Below are 18,347 nucleotides of genomic sequence, written 5' to 3'. Positions count from 1 at the left end.
CAGCCACGTCCAGCCCCCACAACAGCCGCCACTGGGAGCCGTTCTTTTCCATCTTGAAGCTTCCCCGCTCCTCATCTGCCACTCACTTGCATGTCAGTCTCTGCCACACGCAAGTGACGGTGCCGACTCCCTTACCACAGCAGCTCTGAGAAAGTCGCCTCTGCCTGTCTCATGTGGGCGGCCTTCTTTTTTTTCCCCCAAAGAGTAAGTCTTAAATGAGGGGCTTCTCTCTATATGGCCAAGCTATGGCAGATTCCAAGCCTGGAAAGACCATACACCCCTCAGGTCCTCTTTCCACAAAACACAGCTTCCTTGAGTTCTTCAGTCACTCCCCACCAACCAGGGAAGGAACCACGTGTTATGGGAAGATCAAGGGCCTTGAAGTCAAACTTCTAAGTTCAGCAAGTACTTCATCTTTCCATTTAATAGATTACATGGCCTTGGCCAGGCATGGTGACTCACACCTGTAATCCCAGCACTTTGGGAGGCTGAGTCAGGCGGATCACCCGAGGTTGGGAGTTCAAGACCATCCTAACCAACATGGAAAAACTCCGTCCCTGCTAAAAATACAAAATCAGCCTGGTGTGGTGGCGCATGCCTGTCATCCCAGCTACTCGGGAGGCTGAGGCAGGAGAATCACTTGAACCTGGGAAGCAGAGGTTGTGGTGAGCTGAGATTGCACCATTGCACTCCAGCCTGGGTAAGAAGAGCAAAACTCTCTCAAAAAAAAAAAAAAAAAAAAAAAAAAAAAAAAAAAAAATGACGTGACATTGAATAATCTTCTTAACTTCTCTAAGCCTCTATCTTCATCTTCAATAAAATAATTTTACCTCCAAGATTGCATTAAATGGAATCCCACATGTAAAACAGCTGATAAATATCAGGGACCTAACAGCTGTGCGCTCCTACTGCTGCCCCACTTTACCACAAGGGAGAAGCGCAAGACGTCCAGAAAAAGCCTGTTGACCCCTACACCTCAGCATCCTGTGTTCACACAAGGCACAGTGGCATCCAGACTTACCGGGGTCGCCCAAATACAAGACATGTTTTGATTTTTCAACTTAGATACACATGGCTTCTAACGTTCACCATATATGATCCATAATTTAGAGGAGATTTTCCTACACTACCCTGCGGTTCTATTTTAGCAGACTTAGATGTGCCATAATAGCTCACTCTCTTAAGCCCTCTTCAGTATCAAAAACAAAACTTTAATCTGTAACACAGTTATCAGCAGTGAAAGTGGAAAAGGTACCTATGAGTCAAAATGACCCTCTGGCCCGCCCCGCCCCACCGTACAAAAAGCCGTTCAGGAGGATTTGGGCCGATTAAGAGAATGCTGTCTGTATTCCCAGGGACAGACAAACGCCTACCCTGGTTAGAAGCTGTGCTGCTCAGCCTCCAGGGTAGAAAGCTCCCCACACCCTCTACCCAAGGAGAAGAGAAGCACATGGGGTGGCCAGGCTCCAGCATGTGGACTGCTGAGTGTGGTTTCTGCAGTCCAGGTCACCGCCCTGGGTGAAGCTCTTCCTTCCTTCTTTTCCACCCAAGTGGCCAAGGTTGTACGGCTGCTGTAGGGCCTCTTCCCTAGGATGAGTCAGCCCAGCCATTCCCCTTCCCCTTCCTTTTTTTTTTTTTTTTTTTTTTTTTGAGACGGAGTCTCCCTCTGTCATCCAAGCTGGAGTAGTACAGTGGCGCAATCTTAGCTCACTGCCACCTCTGCCTCCTGGGTTCAAGCAATTCTCCTGCCTTGGCCTCCCAAGTACCTGGGATTACAGGCGCCCGCCACCACACCCAGCTAATTTTTATATTTTTAGTAGAGACAGAGTTTCAACTGGTTGGCCAGGCTGCTCTCGAACTCCCGACCTCAGGTGATCCACCTGCCTCGGCCTCCCAAAGTGCTGGGATTACAGGCATGAGCCACTGAGTCTGGCCGAGTCAGTCCAACCATCCTAACTTTTTGTTCTGGCAAAATTACTCTCTTCCACGTCTACCTTCCAAGTAGCTACATCAGAGATCTGGCCTTGGGGCAGGCTTGAAGAATCCCCGTTTTTGGTCCTCAAGAGGTCCTACCAGGGTCTGGGACAATTCCAAGGCTTGTGTTCTTAAAGAGGAAAGAAACCTCACATACACAGCTCTCACAGAGCTCAGGCGAGCCCGTATCGGAGGCAAGGCTTGGGAGGCGGCCCTAAGGTTTGGGTGTGCATCTATGATAACAGCTAAGAGATCTGAAGCCAGCTGTCTGGGTTCAAACCTCAATTCCAACAGCACTGGCTGTGTGATGTTAGACAACGTCCCCAGCCTCTCTGTGGTTCCGTTTCCTCACTGTAAAAGGGCCACAATAATAGAGCTGCTCTAAAAATTAAGTGAATTCGTGCATATAAGGTATTCAGAACAATGCTTGGCACATGGAGGAATTCAACACACACGTATTGAACAGAGTAACTTAGCAATTAGTAAATATACTCATGCAGGCCAGGGGCGGTGGCTCACACCTGTAATTCCAAAACTTTGGGAGGCTGAGGCCAGAGGGTCACTTGAGCTCAGGAGTTTGAGACTAGCATGGGCAACACAGCAATATTCCATCTCTAAAACTGTGTTTGTGTAACATATATGTATATATACACTCATATATTCACAGTGTATTTATAATATACAAAATAGTTGGAATACAGACTTAACTATTCACAATGGTTACTTCTAGAGAAGGGGGAATGCAAATTTCAGCTTTTTATCCCACACATATATTCTTGTATCATCTGAAATATTTAAGCCAATTGTATGTATAAATTTGCCCCGAAACACATAGCAGAACACTGTAGTTTTGACTCAAAAATCTTCAAATCATGATGGAATTGTTCTGTGAAAGTAAAGTTAGAGAGATGAAAAGTCTCCCTCCAGCCTAAATGCTCTTTCATCTGACCTATATTACACACACCAATGCAGACGCCCCAATCCTTTCCCCACTGTCACAAGAATTTTTCAGAGAACTGCATTCCCCTTTACAAACTAGATGATAGTTAGAGTTACCAGGCAAGAACGTGGATCCAGTTCTGCTTTTTCAAAGCCCAATGTTCCTCACATAATAGCAATGCATTCTTCAACCGGTCAACTGCCCCCAACACCTGAGCTCTCTGTTGTACACAACTCAACCAGGCCTGGGAGAAAGCAGGTGCAAATTTCACTTACTCAGTAACAACACATCCCGCCTGATTCTTCTGCTGGGCTAGTTCTCAAGTCATCTTTTCCTAAGCTTTCATTCGGTTCTACCACACGTACCCAGGCTGGGTCAAATACTCTACCAGGTTTTTTTTTTTTTTTTTTTTTTTGAGACGGAGTTTCACTCTGTCGCCCAGGCTGGAGTGCAGTGATGCCATCTCAGCTCACTGCAACCTGTGCCTCCCGGGTTCAAACAATTCTCCTGCTTCAGCCTCCCAAGTAGCTGGGACTACAGGCGTGCCACCACACCCAGCTAATTTTTGTATTTTTAGTAAAGATGGGGTTTCACCATATTGGCCAGGCTGGTCTCAAACTCCTGGCCTCGTGATCCACCCGCCTCTGCCTCCCAAAGTGCTGGGATTACAGGCCTGAGTCACTGCACTTGGCCTACTTTACCAGTTTTATTCCTGAATTAAACCTGTTATTACTATCAATAATGTCAATCAGTGCCATTTCATTCACCGTATGACACACACACACAAAGCACTTCATACTCGCTCCACCTATCTGCTTTTCTGCAATGGCCACAGTCTTCCCCATCTTACATGAGAGGCACAGAGAAAGACAATGACTTCTCCAAGGTTCTGTAATTCACAATCAGTGGCAGAACCAACATGCCCAACCAGGTCTGGCCAAAGCCTGTGTTTCAGCCACACCACCTGGTTGCTGCCCCGAAGGTTCAGTGGGCAAGTAACAGATCACTCCGATGGCAGAGGCTTCAGAAATGCCTTCCACCATGGTACAAGGGACGGTTCGCTCTCAGGAGGGGAGGCAGGGGTGGGAATCAGCACACAGTTCTGCTAGGTTTCTCATGCAGGGCACAGACTACGTATTTTGTGCCTTGCTTTGCAGGTGAAATGTCTCCTGCCCCCTGTACAACAGCTTTCTTTGTCCTCTCCACATAAAAGTACAACTGAGTTCCTCAGGGGCAGGCAGTGATCACTGCCCTGTGCCACACCTGACTGATGTCCAAACAGGAGGACACACAAGCTCTTCTCTTATGGCCCAGGCTGCCCCCATCTGCTAAGCATCGAAAACTACACACAGGATTTGCAGAACATGAATGACATGGAGGTGACTGCTTTATCTCTGTTGAAAACTTACTGCACTATAGTAAAAAAGAGAATTCAGGAAAAGCTGAGCATTTGAGGCTGGCTGGCTGTAATCTTCAGCTGCTGAGAAAGCCTCAGCTGCTCGGTTCCACTTTGGAAATCCAACTCCTCCCTCAAAGTCCAACTCAAGTACATCTCCTCTGCGATACCCGCCCCCTTCCTCCCTTTCACAAGCATGTGTTCTCTCTGCAGTCCCAGAGCATTCTATCGTCACCTCTGGAGCCACACTGTCCCAGCCCACAGCCAGCTCAGTGCACAGCTGCCTCTCCCTGTGTGTACCTGCAGGCCCCACCTGGGCTGGAAGGCTGCCTCCTTCTCCTCCACACAGAGGCGGCACTCAGGAACTACTGAAGGAGGGAGGGAGTGGATGAGGAAGATCACCCAAGGGCCACAGGGAGTGGCCTGCAGCTCCCAGCAGGAACAGCCCCTGCCCTGCCAATCCGGAGGTGCTGGCTCTGTTCTCAGCAGGGCCGCTAAAAGCTCCGTTATAACAGCTCTAGGCCACAACGGTCAACTTGGTGTCAGGCCCTAGAGACACCAAAACTCCTAACAAATAAAGAGGCCGCGTATGCAGCTTGCTGGTTAAAAGCACAGGCTTTGGAGTCAGAGCTTCAATTCCACTTATTATGTGACCTTGAGCAAGTTACTCAATGCATCAATCTCATTTTGTCACTGGCAAAATGAGGACATTATCTGCCACACAGTGTTGCTGAAAAAGTTAAGAGAGGTGACAGACACAAAGTGCTTGGCACTTACTTACTCTTACTGGTTTATTACAAAGAAGAGAACACAGGAACAGCCAAATGTAAGAGACGCACACGGCACACCACGGGGCAGAGAGGTCGGGGCTCCCATGCCGTCCCTGGAAGTGCCGCTGTCCCTGGAAGTGCCACCTCCCCAGCACCAAATGAGTTCACCAAACCAGAAGCTCTCCAAACCCAATATTTAGAGGGTTTTATGGAGTTTTCATAACATAGACATGATTAAGTCATTGGCTACTCGTGACTAGCTCAATCTCCAGCCTGTCTCGTCTCCCCTCCCAGAGGTAGGGGTGGGGCTGATATGTCCAACTCTTTACTCATGACTCATCTTTCTGGCAACCAGCCCTAATCCTGAACCTGTCCAGGGGCCCGAAGCCACCTGTCATCTCATCATACAAAAGACACTCCTAACACCCCAGAGATTCCAAAAGTCTTAGAAGCTCTTGTGTCAGGTATTGAAACCTAAGACCAAATATTATAACCAATGATGTTCCTATCACTCAGGAAATTACAAGGGTTTTAGAAGCTCTGGGCCAAAAACCGGGAAGAATACTAAATACATACACTATTGTACTATGTAGCCCACATCACAATAACTTTTTTTTTTGAGAGAGTCTACCTCTGTTGCCCAGGTTGGAGTACAGTGGTGCAATCTCAGCTCACTGCAACCTCCACCTCCCAGGTTCAAGCAATTCTTGTGCCTCACCCTCCTGAGTAGCTGGGACTACAGGTGTGCGACACTACAACTGACTAATTTTTGTATTTTTTAGTAGAGACGGTGTTTCACTGTGTTGGCCAGGCTGGCCTTCAACACCTGGCCTCAAATGATCTTCCTGCCTCGGCCTCCCAAAAATCTGGGATAAGTCACAAGCCACCATGCCTGGCCTCACTACCACAATAATTATACTGAGAGGATGGGGGAGAAAAACGTGGGCGCCGGGCGCGGTGGCTCAAGCCTGTAATCCCAGCACTTTGGGAGGCCGAGACGGGCAGATCACGAGGTTAGGAGATCGAGACCATCCTGGCTAACACGGTGAAACCCCGTCTCTACTAAAAAATACAAAAAAACTAGCCGGGCGACGTGGCGGGCTCCTGTAGTCCCAGCTACTTGGGAGGCTGAGGCAGGAGAATGGCGTAAACCCGGGAGGCAGAGCTTGCAGTGAGCTGAGATCCGGCCACTGCACTCCAGCCTGGGAGACAGAGCGAGACTCCGCCTCAAAAAAAAAAAAAAAAAAAAAACCTGGGCAACAGGAGCAGTGGGGAGGGTAAGCAACCTGAATCCTTGTCTTCCACAGTAGGACATCTCCCTGTCTTTCACACAATCTAGAAGCACCAGCTAAAACATAAACATAGTAACCTCCAAGGAGCAGGGATCAGGGTGAAGAAGGGTAAGGTAGGGGATTGCTGGGTTTTGTTCTAAGCCTTGTTAATTTCTGATTCTTAGAGCTGTATGCCTGTACACCTTTGCTAAAAATGAGTATTTACCTGTAATCCCAGCACTTTGGGAAGCCAAGGTGGGCGGATCACGAAGTCAGGAGATGGAGACCATCCTGGCTAACACGGTGAAACCTCGTCTCTACTAAAAATACCAAATATTAGCCGGACGTGGTGGCGGGCGCCTGTAGTCCCAGCTACTCAGGAGGCTGAGGCAGGTGAATGGTGTGAACCTGGGAGGCAGAGCTTGCAATGAGCTGAGACCACGCCACTGCACTCCAGCCTGGGTGACAGAGCGAGACTCCGTCTCAAAAAAAAAAAAAAAAAAAAAAAAAAAAAAAAAAAAAAGAGAATTTAATGTTTAAACAAAATCTGATACTTGACCAACAACAATAGTATATTAAGTGATATGGTTTTTTGTTTTTGTTTGAGAGAGGGCCTTGCTCTGTTGCCCAGGCTGGAGTGCCGTGGTGCAATTCTAACTTACTACAGCCTCAAATTATTGGGATCAGGTGATCAACTTCCTGAGCAGCTAGAACCACAAGTGTGTACCACCACGCCCAGCACTTTTTTTTTTTTGGTAGAGGTGGAAGTCTCGCTATGTTGCTGGTCTTAAACTCCTGACCTCAGTGGATCCTACTGCCTCAGCCTCCCTAAGTGCTGGGATTACAGATGTGAGCCACCACACCAGGCCCAAGTGGTGTATCTAAAATTTTTTGGAATCCAACCACTTTGAAAATGTATGGAGAGCTATAAATAGTCTCCCCATAAACACACATGGATGCATATACACAAAATTGTTGCACAGGATTTTGGGGACTTCATAAATTTCTGAAAGCCAGGTTAAAAACCTTAGGATTATAGATTCTAGTTTCTCTTTTTTTTTTTTTTCCTTTTCTTTGTTGTTTTTCTTTTTTTTTGAGATAGAGTCTCACTCTGTCGTCCAAGCTGGAGTGCAGAGGCCTGATCTCAACTCACTGCAAGCTCCGCCTCCCATGCATTCTCCTCCCTCAGCCTCCCGAGTAGCTGGGACTACAGGCGCCTGCCACCTCGCCCGGCTAATTTTTTGTATTTTTAGTAGAGGCAGGGTTTCACCATAGCCAGGATGGTCTCAATCTCCTGACCTCGTGATCTGCCCTCCTTGGCCTACCAAAGTCTGGGATTACAGGCGTGAGCCACCGCGCCTGGCCCTAGATTCTGGTTTATTAAAGGAAATGTATTTCAAGTCAGAGCTTGTCATTTATTGCATAGGAAAATAAAAACTTAGTTAAAAAAATCAAAAACACCCACATGATAAAATGAGGTCCTGCTTGGTTTTAAACTACTTGGTGACCATCAGTTGTTTTCTTGACCTCGGGATGCACCTAATTCCTAACTATGAATAAAGGTACAAACATTGTTTATTGGGCTTTTGGCTTCAGCCTTGAAACAATCAGATTCTCTCAAACTCAAGAATGTGAATCGCTGTTGGGTTGATGCAGCTGTTTGCATTCTAGAAATGGACCTGGAATCGTGTACTTTTCGCCCATGAAGAGTCCTTTGTGTAAAACTTGAAAAGGCAAGGTCCCAAATTCCCCATATGGGTGTTTCTTCCAGTAGAGGAATTACTCTAATGACTTCTTAGCAAAACTTACATAATCAGAGCAGGCCATCAAAATACTCCAAAACACAAAGTTTAGCTCCGTTTCTGATGGACCTCTCTCCACTGCTATGAATCTCACCAACAGCCTCACATCAAGTCAGAGGAATGGTTTTTCATTTAAGAAGGATCTTCCTGGCTGGGTGCGGTGGCTCACGCCTGTAATCCCAGCACTTTGGGAGGCCAAAGTGGGCGGATCATGAGGTAAGGAGTTTGTGACCAGCTTGGCCAACCAAGTGAAACCCCGTCTCTACTAAAAATACAAAAATTAGCCGAGCTTGGTGGCTCGTGCCTGTAGTCCCAGCTACTCAGGAGACTGAGGCAGGAGAACTGCTTGAACCCGGGAGGTGGAAGTTGTGGTGAGCCAAGATCGTGCCACTGCACTCCAGCTCGGGCAAGAGAATGAGACTCCGTCTCAGAAAAAAAAAAGAGGGATCTTCACGTTCCTGCCAATTTGCAAAAAAAAAAAAAAAAAAAAAAAAAAAAAAAAAAAAAATTGGTATCTCTTAACCAGAGGCAATGAAAAGCACCTCCCAGGCTGCTGTAGTAAGTGGATCGGTAACTGTGGTGGGAGATTCCAACCCCCTAGACCTGCGACTATGTCACACAGCAAAAGAGCTTTGCCACAGGCCTTAGGAGGAGTATCCTGGGCTATCCAGGGAGGTCCAATCTAATCCCATGAGCCTCTAAGAGCATAGAACTGGCCAGGCACGGTGGCTCACGCCTGTAATCTCCACACTTTGGGAGACTAAGGCGGGTGGATCACGAGATCAAGAGATGGAGACCATCCTGGCTAAAATGGTGAAACCCCATCTCTACTAAAAATATAAAAAGTAGTCGGGCGTCATGGCGGGCACCTGTAGTCCCAGCTACTCAGGAGACTGAAGCAGGAGAATCACTTAAACCCGGGAGGTAGAAGTTGCAGTGAGCTGAGATCATGCCACCGCACTTCAGCCTGGGCAACAGTGCAAGACTCCATCTCAAAAAAAATTTTTTAAATAGGGCATAGAACTTTCTCCGAGTGGAAGAAGAGAAATGCACACACGGGAACTGGAGAGCCTGACCAGGTCCCTGGCCTAGCTAGTCCTGAGCTGATGGGACCACATGCAAAGACCAGATAGAGGCCTCAGGAGCTGAGGGCAGCTCCCAACAGATGGCCAGCAAGGGAACAGACACCTCAGTCCTGCAACCACAAGGAACTATATTTGGCCAAAAGCACTTGGAAACAGTTCTATAGTGAGGAATGCAGCCCAGCCCACGTGGTGATTTTTGCCCAGTGACACCCACGTCAGACTTCTGCCCCACAGAACTGTGAGATGATACAATTTCGATTCTTTTAAGCCACCAAATTTGTGGAAATGTGGTAAAGCAGCAACAGAAATGAATACAGTGATTTACGTGGAAACCCCTAGAAGTGTGTCTGGCACGGTGTTGACACCTGACAAGCGTTTCCTGATTTCCTTACATCGCAAGGCAAGGCTGGCCACACTCCATCCAAAACAATAGATGATAGACTTGTTCTGACAAAACAGATTCAGTGAATTATAAATGGCCCAGAACACCTACAGATTTTAGGTTTCAGGTCAGTGATTGCCTTTCCTTTCACTTAGAAACCTCCCAATGCTCATCTTACTGATAAACTCTAAGTACCATGCAGGAGACTAAACACCAGACAAACCCAGCCCCAGATGCCCCGAGGGAGCCCATCCCAGCACTCACTCCGTTGCACTGAAATGATGTCCAGGTCAGTTGATCCCACTAGAACAAGAACTCCAGCTCTCCATGTGTGAGTCACCAGTGCTGCCTCTGCATCTCTGCTTCTAGGATGGTGCTTCTGCACTTCACAGGAAATCTGTATCAATGTTTGTCAACACTATGTATGACAGTGTCACTTAATATCTGCACAGAAAACATCAATTCTCTGAGGACCAGGGCCGGGTTTATTAGCCTTTGTACTCCCACTGCCACTGTCTGGGACATCAGAGGCACTCGGTAGAAGTAGGTGAAGAGAAAGAAAAGGCAGAGGAGAGAGGAAAGCAGGACCAACACTGCAGACACAGATTCTGAGGTGGCTGGAGGACAGACAGTGCAGAGAAACTTCCTGGATGCTGGAATGGGGTTCACTGTGATACCTGCTGCTGGATTTCAAATGTCAAAGGTGATGCTTTGCTGACCTTGACCTCTGACTGCCCTTCAGCTTTCCCAACCTCAAGACAGGGCACTTAGAAACTGCAATGTCAAGAAATTATGCTTCATTAAAGCATGGGAATGTTATTTACATGGACGTTCATTACTTCATTTTTTACGTGGGAATGTAAATAATTGAAGAGATTGTTAAAGACTAAATCATGCACATTCAATAACTTTGTAAAATATTAATGATACCTGAAACACAAATTTTGATGTTCCCCAAAAATGCTAAAATATAAAACAATACTGGCCAATTAAAGATAGAAAACAATCCTAATGAAGCTCCCCAACAGACACATTAAAACTTCTCTGTACATTAAACACTTGGGATTTCAAAGGAAAACCCAGATTCATTCCATTCTTAAATACAGTGTTTTTGTTTTGTTTTGTTTTGTTTTGTTTTAATCTTAGGTAATACAATATTTCATTTAAAATTTACAAAATTCCATTACATTCATGATTTCATTTGATCCTCAAAACAATCTCCTGAGTTAGGCAGAATAGATATTATTAACAACTAACTCCATTTTATAGGTAAGGGATCTGAAGTTCAGAAAGTATTTGGACTTAACAAAAGCTTTAATAGGGCCACATATCGAAACCAAATCCTCTGCTCAAAAGAACTAGAGTAAGTTTTTTGTATTTTTAGTGGAGATGGGGTCTCACCGTGTTAGCCAGGATGGTCTCCATCTTCTAACCTCGTGATCTGCCTGCCTTGCCCTCCCAAAGTGTTGGGATTACAGGTGTGAGCCACCACACTCGGCCACAAGTGGTAATTTTAAACTATGCTTCAAACCATTACACAAAGCCAAGTACATCTACTCAAGGCACTCTCAAATTTCCATTTATTCCCATTTTACTCAACCAAATAAAATGTTAAATTAGAACATATTTCACATGACACTTAAAAGGTCAACAAACTGCTCCTGAAAAGTTCTGAGCTCAACAACTCCATTAATGAGAAAAAAACAAACCAACTGGATATAGTGAAGATGCTGCACATAAAACACAATTGTGAAGAATATGCAAGATATTGCCAAAAAGCTGCTTAAGCTTTCATCATAGATACTTGTCCTTAACTCCAAGATAAAGTATATACTCATGTAACTAAACTCGTTTAAAAGGAAAAAAAGGGGAAGAAGAAAAAGAATTTCCATTTTAGAATCCACATTTTCAAAGGCCTCCATTACTTACACCATTGCCGGGAAGAGAATTTTTCTCTGCTATATTTGCTTGAAAGAATTAAAGGTGTAGGGCAAAGATTCTTGGAACTTATGTAGTTTGCCATCCTCAAAAGTAAGAAAAATGAAGCCCAGAAGAGAAGGCCTTCCAGGAAAATTCCAGAGCCGGAGGTAGACCCAGTACATTGTTTTTGTTTTGAGACGACGAAGTCTCACTCTATGGCCCAGGCTGGAGTGCAGTGGAGCCATTTCGACTCACTGCAACCTCCGCCTCCTGGGTTCAAGCTATTTCCTGCCTCAGCCTCCTGAGTAGCTGCGATTACAGGCGCCCACCACCACGCCCAAGTAATTTTTGTATTTTTAGTAGAGACAGGGTTTCATCATGTTGGCCAGGTTGGTCTCGGGCTCCTGACCTCAAGTGATCCGCCTGCCTAGACCTCCCAAAGTCCTGGGATTACAGGCGTGAGCCACAGCGCCCGGCAGACCTGGTAAGTTTTAATCAAGTACTCCGAACTATGCAACAAACACTAGGAACTAATAGAAAAAAAAATTAATCTAAAAGCCCTCTGGAGAGTCAAAGAATTGCAGATTTAAAATAGCATGAATACTTGGATTCATGGTATTGAAAAAGGACCTCGCATTTACCCGCATGTACAAACTGCCTGCCCACCTCTATCAGAGCATTTTTCAAGCTGTGCTACAGTTAACTATGTACTACCCAAAGCCAATCTGTCCCTGCAGATCATAAGCTCTTAAAGACCAGGACTTCAGGAGAACAAGCAAAACTTCAGAGAGAAGGGAGCCACCGAAACAGAGTTCATAGCAATGGGTCCGCAGGAGCTGATGACTGGAGGTGCGCGTAGTGTTGGGGTCTGGGACAGTGGAGGGCAGAGAAGGCAAAAGGGTCTGCATGACACGCTACAGGGCTAGGAGCCACAGCTGCGGTGATTAGTTCAGTTTTCTCTTGTATGCCTGTTATTTATACACCATCTCTTGTTCAGAAAGAACTTCAGGTTGAGTATTTGGACTCCTTGAACCTTCTGCTGTTTGTCTCCGGGACTTTTAACACTCTTAAAAGGGGGAAACTGTCTAGTTTGATTTTGCTTCCTGGGACATTACAGGTTTTTCAAAAGTTTGATGAAAGCATTCACTAAGGAGTGATTCCACTTTCTTTGGTGGCTGAGAAATACAGCGTCTGAGGGGCAGCATCAGGTCTTCCCATCAAGCTGAGGTCGGAGTCTCCCCACCCATGGACCTCACCCTGGCTCTCTCCTCATAAATCTGACCTCTAGCTGTAACTGCCTTGGCCTCATTCCCTGCGTGTGGATGCTCCTGCTTGAAACGCATTTTCCGGCCCGCCAAATTTTTGGGAGAGTTTCTTCCACTCTCCAGGCGCTGAGAGCTACAAAGTTTAATCTGGCTTTCCAGATTTTTTTTTCTTCCCATTACTAACGGAAGAAATCAAGAAGCGCCAGGCAGAAGGGCCCTGCTTCCTCCAATCAGAGCTCAGCCCGGGGCCAGAGCTGGAAGCGCGGCGGTGGGACGCGGTGACAGCCCCTCGCCCCCCGCCCCCCGGACGCGCCAGCCAGGGCAGAGGTCTGTGCGGCCGCTGCGCGACAGCTTCAGGCGCGCGCCTCTCGCTTCCTCCCGCCCGGCAAGTGAGAGGATAAATCACGGGTTGGGGGCAGTGCGCCCCGACCAACAGCGCCCCCAGGGCACAGACAACCACTACACCCGCGTCCCAGGTGGGGTCGACCCAGACGAGCCACGGGGCGGCGCACAGCCCCACTAGCAGGGCGGCCAGGACCCACGCGCGCGGGTCCACGCAGCCACCTATATAGGTGACAAAACACTCAGGAAGCCGTCATGCGGGCCGAGAAAGAGCCCCCACCCAGAGTCACGGACTCCCTCGTTCGAGGGTCCTCGCAGTCCCTTCGGTGATAGCCAAGCAGTCTCGCTGCGAGGGAGGGCGGGGAGGGCGACGGAGTGTCCCACTCGCGGTGACCCGGACCCGTCCCACGAGTGGGTCCTCGCAGGACGCCCTCTGCCGCACACGGGGACCAGCCACGCCGCGGGGGTACCGGGCAGAAGTCAGCGCCCGGGTCCATGCAGTCCCCTCCGCGGCAGACGCGGGGAGCCGGGGAGCAGTGGGGACCGGCCCCCACCCGCAGGGCGACCGGGACCACCGCGCGGGCCCACGCGGTGTCGCAGGAGGCGCGAAGCCCCCGGTGGCACCAGAGGCCGAGACAAAGCCCAGGCGCACGGACCCCGGATCCCGACCCCGGACCCTAAGGAGCCCAGCTCGAAGCAGCCACGCCTGGGGCAGAGACCCCCGCCCGGTCCGGAGACCCGGTCGCCGGTCGCGCCGTCTCACCTCAGGCCGCCGCCTCGCAGCGCTCGCTCCTAGCCGCGGCGCCTGGGCCGACTGGAGGGCAGCTGAGCAGCCGACAGAGCCGCGGCAGCCTCAACAATGAAGCCCCGGGGCGGGGCCGCAGCCTCCGCTTCAGCCCGTGTTCCCCGCTCAGGATCCGGCTGGGATCACTGAGCTGCAGCTGGCGCTGGGCTGCCGCGGGGACACACACTCACAGCGCAGGCCACACGGCCCCGACCGCCGCCCCGCCCCCAGTGGAGCCGGGCGCCCAGGGCCCGCCCCCCGGCCAATGGGGAGCGAGCTGCGCGGAGAGGGCGGGGCCTGGGGAACAAAGGGAAGTTGGGAGGGGGCGGCGCTGGGACTGGGCGTGCGGGGTCCCTCGGGAGGACCGGACCCTAGAGCTGGCCGGATTCTGGCCTTCTAGAAGACCCAGCTCAACGTCCACTTGAAGTCTGCTCTACGGGACCCGCTCATCTCAAGCCCAGAACTCAGGCTTTTAGGGCAGAGAGCGAGATACAGGCTTGCTTTACAAAAAGGGAAACTGAGGTCCAAGGAATAGGATTGCCTGCTGCCCAAAGTCACCTAGTCCCATTCACTCGTTCACCTTGTCATTCAGCAAACATTTGGAAGCACGTATGGTGGGCGTTAGGAGTGAAATAGGGCCGGGCACGGTTACTCGCGCCTGTAATCTCAGCACTTTGTGGGGCCGAGGCAGGTGGATCACTTGAGGCCAGGAGTTCGAAACCAGCCTGGCCAACAAGATGAAACCCCGTCTCTACTAAAAAGACAAAAACTTAGCCGATCGTGGTGGCACGTACCTGTGGTCCCAGCTACTGGGGAGGCTGAGGGAGGAGAATCGTTTGAACCCGGGAGGTGGAAGTTGCAGTGAGCTGAGATTGTGCCACTGCGTGCACTCCAGCCTGGGCGACAGAGTGAGACTCTGTCTCCAAAAAAAAAGAAAATTAATAGATGGGAAGTAGAAGCGAACTTAGGCCTTCCCTGAAGGAGCTCGGCCAAAGAGTACCTGAAATGTCTCTGCATCTCTTTAAGGTCTGATAAAGGAACGAGGAGCGAGCACTAATCACCTCCCTTTCCTGCCTCAGAGCTTTCATGTGTTTGCTGTTCCCCGCCTGAAATGCCAAGTACCAATGATATTTATTTGTTTATAGAAATGGGGTCTCCCTATGTTGCCCAGGCTGGTCTCAAACTCCTGGCCTCAAGCTATCCTCTTGTCTGAGCCTCCCAAAGTGTTGGGATTACAGGCATGATCCACTGTCCCCAGCCCTGATCGTCTTTAAAACCTCTTTCCTCATCTTATTTGAGCTTCCTGCATCATGTGACCCCACACCCTTGGTTTTCCTGTACCTCTATAGCGGCTCCTCTGTGGGTGCCGGGGACCCACCCCTTTCTCTGCCCAACTTGTATATGTCTGGGCTCAGGTCAAATGCCCTTCCATTTGCAGTGGGCACTGCTACAGGAAATCTCTTGCCCTTCCGGGTTTCACAAACCATCCACATGCTCTGCTGCCTGCCAGAGACATCCATCCCAGTCAGATGCCCAGCCCTGACCTTTCCCAAAGCCCCAGCTGGACACAGGGAAGCATCTCAAATTTTCTGCGGGCCAAAACAGAGTGCTTTATTAGTGCCCTAACCTGCTCATCCACATTCTTGTGATTCTCTGTAAACAGCCCCTCCATCCACCCACCTGCTCAGGTGAAAAATCTCACATCCTCCTTCAGTCCTTCCTCCCCGAACCTCTCAGCAGCCCTCTGCCTTCCTAGGACGCTGAGCACCCCTCACTCCCAGCGCCAGCTGGGGTGCTGTCTGAGTGGCTGCCTCCCACGTGGCATGAAGTGTGACCTCTTGCCCAGTGTGGTGGCTTACACCTGTAATCACAGCACTTTGGGAGGCTGAGGCGGGCAGATCGCTTGAGGCCAGGAGACTGGGACCAGCCTGGCCAATATGGTGAAACTAAAATACAACAATTAGCCAGGCATGGTAATGCATGCCTATCATCCCAGCTACCCTACCCAGGAGGCTGAGGCAGGAAAATTACTTGAACCTGGGAGGCAGAGGTTGCAGTGAGCCAAGGTCACACCACTACACTCCAGCCTGGGCAACAGAGTGAGACTGTCGCAAATTTAAAAAAAAAAAAAAAGAAGAAGAAGAAGGAGAAGTGTAAGCTCTCTAAGGCAAGGCAGTGTCCCACTCTGATTCACTTCCATGTGCAAAACAGGACCTGCACTCTGAAGGCACTCTCTCAGGGAGGCTGCTGGGATGGGTGGATGCACAGTTAAGGTCTTCATGGTGGCTGGGGCTGACCCCATCCCCATCGCTCTTCCCACACACACCTGCACACTCATCACTGCCACACTCACACCCACCACTGAAAGCCTGGCCTCTAATCTGATTTGCCTAACAAAGTCCCCGGATGAACAACACATGCTTCCCTACATCTCCCCTGCTAGGGCGCCACCGTGTTCTGGGATGTACTCAGGGATCAGGAGAACAAAACCTCAGGGAGTGAAAGGACATTCCAGGGTGCAGGCCTCTGCATCCCCCTCCATGCCCTCACCCCTGCCTGACACACCCTCACCCCTGTACCTGGCCAGCTCCTACCAATCCTTAAAGTCTCACCAAATTCAATGGTGGCAGCCACACCCTGAAGTGACTGACCCCCCAATGACCTATGCCCTTACATAGTCTTCCTGACCTTGGGTACGAGCAAAACCGGTGACTGGCTTCTAACCCACAGAGCCTGGCAAAAGCAATGGGATGTCACTGTCACAGTGCATCACCTTCGCACACTAGAGAGAGAGGTTCCGCCTGCAGGCGCTGCAGGAGGGAGATGCTGTGCTGAGAAAGGACGTTTGAGGGGGCCCCGTAGGCAAGGAAGCAAAAAGCTGGGCACTTGCCAAGCGGGTCCGAGGAAATGAATTCTGCCAATAACCTCAGCGGACCTGGAAATGGATTCTGCCCTGGTTGAGCCTCAGATGAGGATGCAGCCCAGCTGCTTAGCGTGAGATCCCAAGCAGAGGACCTGCTAAAATGTGCTCAACTCCTATCTTGCCAAAATTGGCTTAAAGGTGTGTGTTGTTTTAAGCTTCTAAGTGTTTAGTTATTGCCTATGAAAGTGTTAAAGCATGAGACAATAACTTAGGTCCCCTCCCCATCACACACACTCTTCTTTCTGGCATTCATCACAGTTATACTTATTGATTTAAAATCTCCCTCTTGGCTGGGCACAGTGGCTCAGGAGTTCCAGACCAGCCTGGCCAACATGGTGAAAATCCATCTCTACTAAAAATACACAAATTAGCTAGGCGTGGTGGTGCATACCTGTAATCCCAGCTACTCAGAAGGCTGAGGCAGGAGAATTGCTTGAATCCAGGAGGCAGAGGTTGTAGTAAGCCGAGATTACACCATTGCACTCCAGCCTGAGTGACAAGAACAAAACCCTGTCTCAAAAAAAAAAAAAAAAAAAAAATTGTCTCTTGCCACTAGCATGAAGGTCCCATGAGAAGAAAAATGGAAACTCTTGCTCATAACAGTGCCCCAAATGCCCAACACGGTGTAGCTCTAGGGCAGTTGGTCGATGGTGGACGCTGCTGGTTGGAGGGCCCAGCTGGCCCTCCCAGCTGCCTTCTTCCTGGTCACATTCCATTATAGAGAACAGAATAGTTTCTTGCCTTTCCAGAGTCCCTCTTAGTGGGGATTGGCCAAGTGACATTGTCCTGCCCCGGGAGACATAAGTGGAAGTTGGCTGAAAGGTTTCTAGCTGTGGTGTGCTGGGGCGATTTGAACCAGGACATGAGAGCTGACCGTCCATTGTTCGGGAATTCTGCAAGTTGGCTGTTCAACACATTCAGTACTTAAAAATATTAAATAATATAAACTCACAAACTAAAAAATGCATTAGACCAGATGCAGTGGCCCACGTCTAACACATTGGAAGGCTGAGGCAGGAAGATCAGTTGAGCCCAGAAGTTTAAGACCACCTTAGGCAAAAAAGGAAGACCCTGTCTCTACAAAGAATTTTAAAATTAGCTAGGCATGGTGGGGTGTGCGTGCAATCCTAGCCACTCAGGAGGCTGAGGTGGGGGCATCGCTTGAGCCCTCTGTTCAAGGCTCCAATGAGCTATGATAGTGTCACTGCACTCCAGCCTGGGTGACAGAGCCAGACCTTGTCTCAGAAATAAACATATTTTATATATTAATAAATTTATAATAAATGTATTTTATATATACATTTGTGTATTATAATTATATATTTAGACATAAATATATATTGTTTGTTTTATTTATTTATTCATTTCGAGATGGAGTTTAACCCTCTTTGCCCAGACTGGAGTGCAATGATGCAATCTGGGCTCACCGCAACCTCCATCTCCCGGGTTCAAGTGATTTTCCTGCCTCAGTCTCCTGAGTAGCTGGGATTATA

At 49.0% G+C, this 18,347-nt stretch overlaps 1 pseudogene; it reads right to left on the bottom strand.

The window, feature by feature from the left end:
• The window catches only part of LOC139361121 (SH3 domain and tetratricopeptide repeat-containing protein 1-like), a 54,751-nt pseudogene extending 41,107 nt beyond the window's left edge, over positions 1 to 13,644 (bottom strand).
• Positions 13,645 to 18,347: the final 4,703 nt, after the last annotated feature.

This window comes from Macaca nemestrina (genome assembly GCF_043159975.1).
Source record: "Macaca nemestrina isolate mMacNem1 chromosome 10 unlocalized genomic scaffold, mMacNem.hap1 SUPER_10_unloc_1, whole genome shotgun sequence".
In the NCBI taxonomy this organism is placed as follows: Eukaryota; Metazoa; Chordata; class Mammalia; order Primates; family Cercopithecidae; genus Macaca; species Macaca nemestrina.
This window is presented reverse-complemented; position numbering and strand designations above follow the sequence as displayed.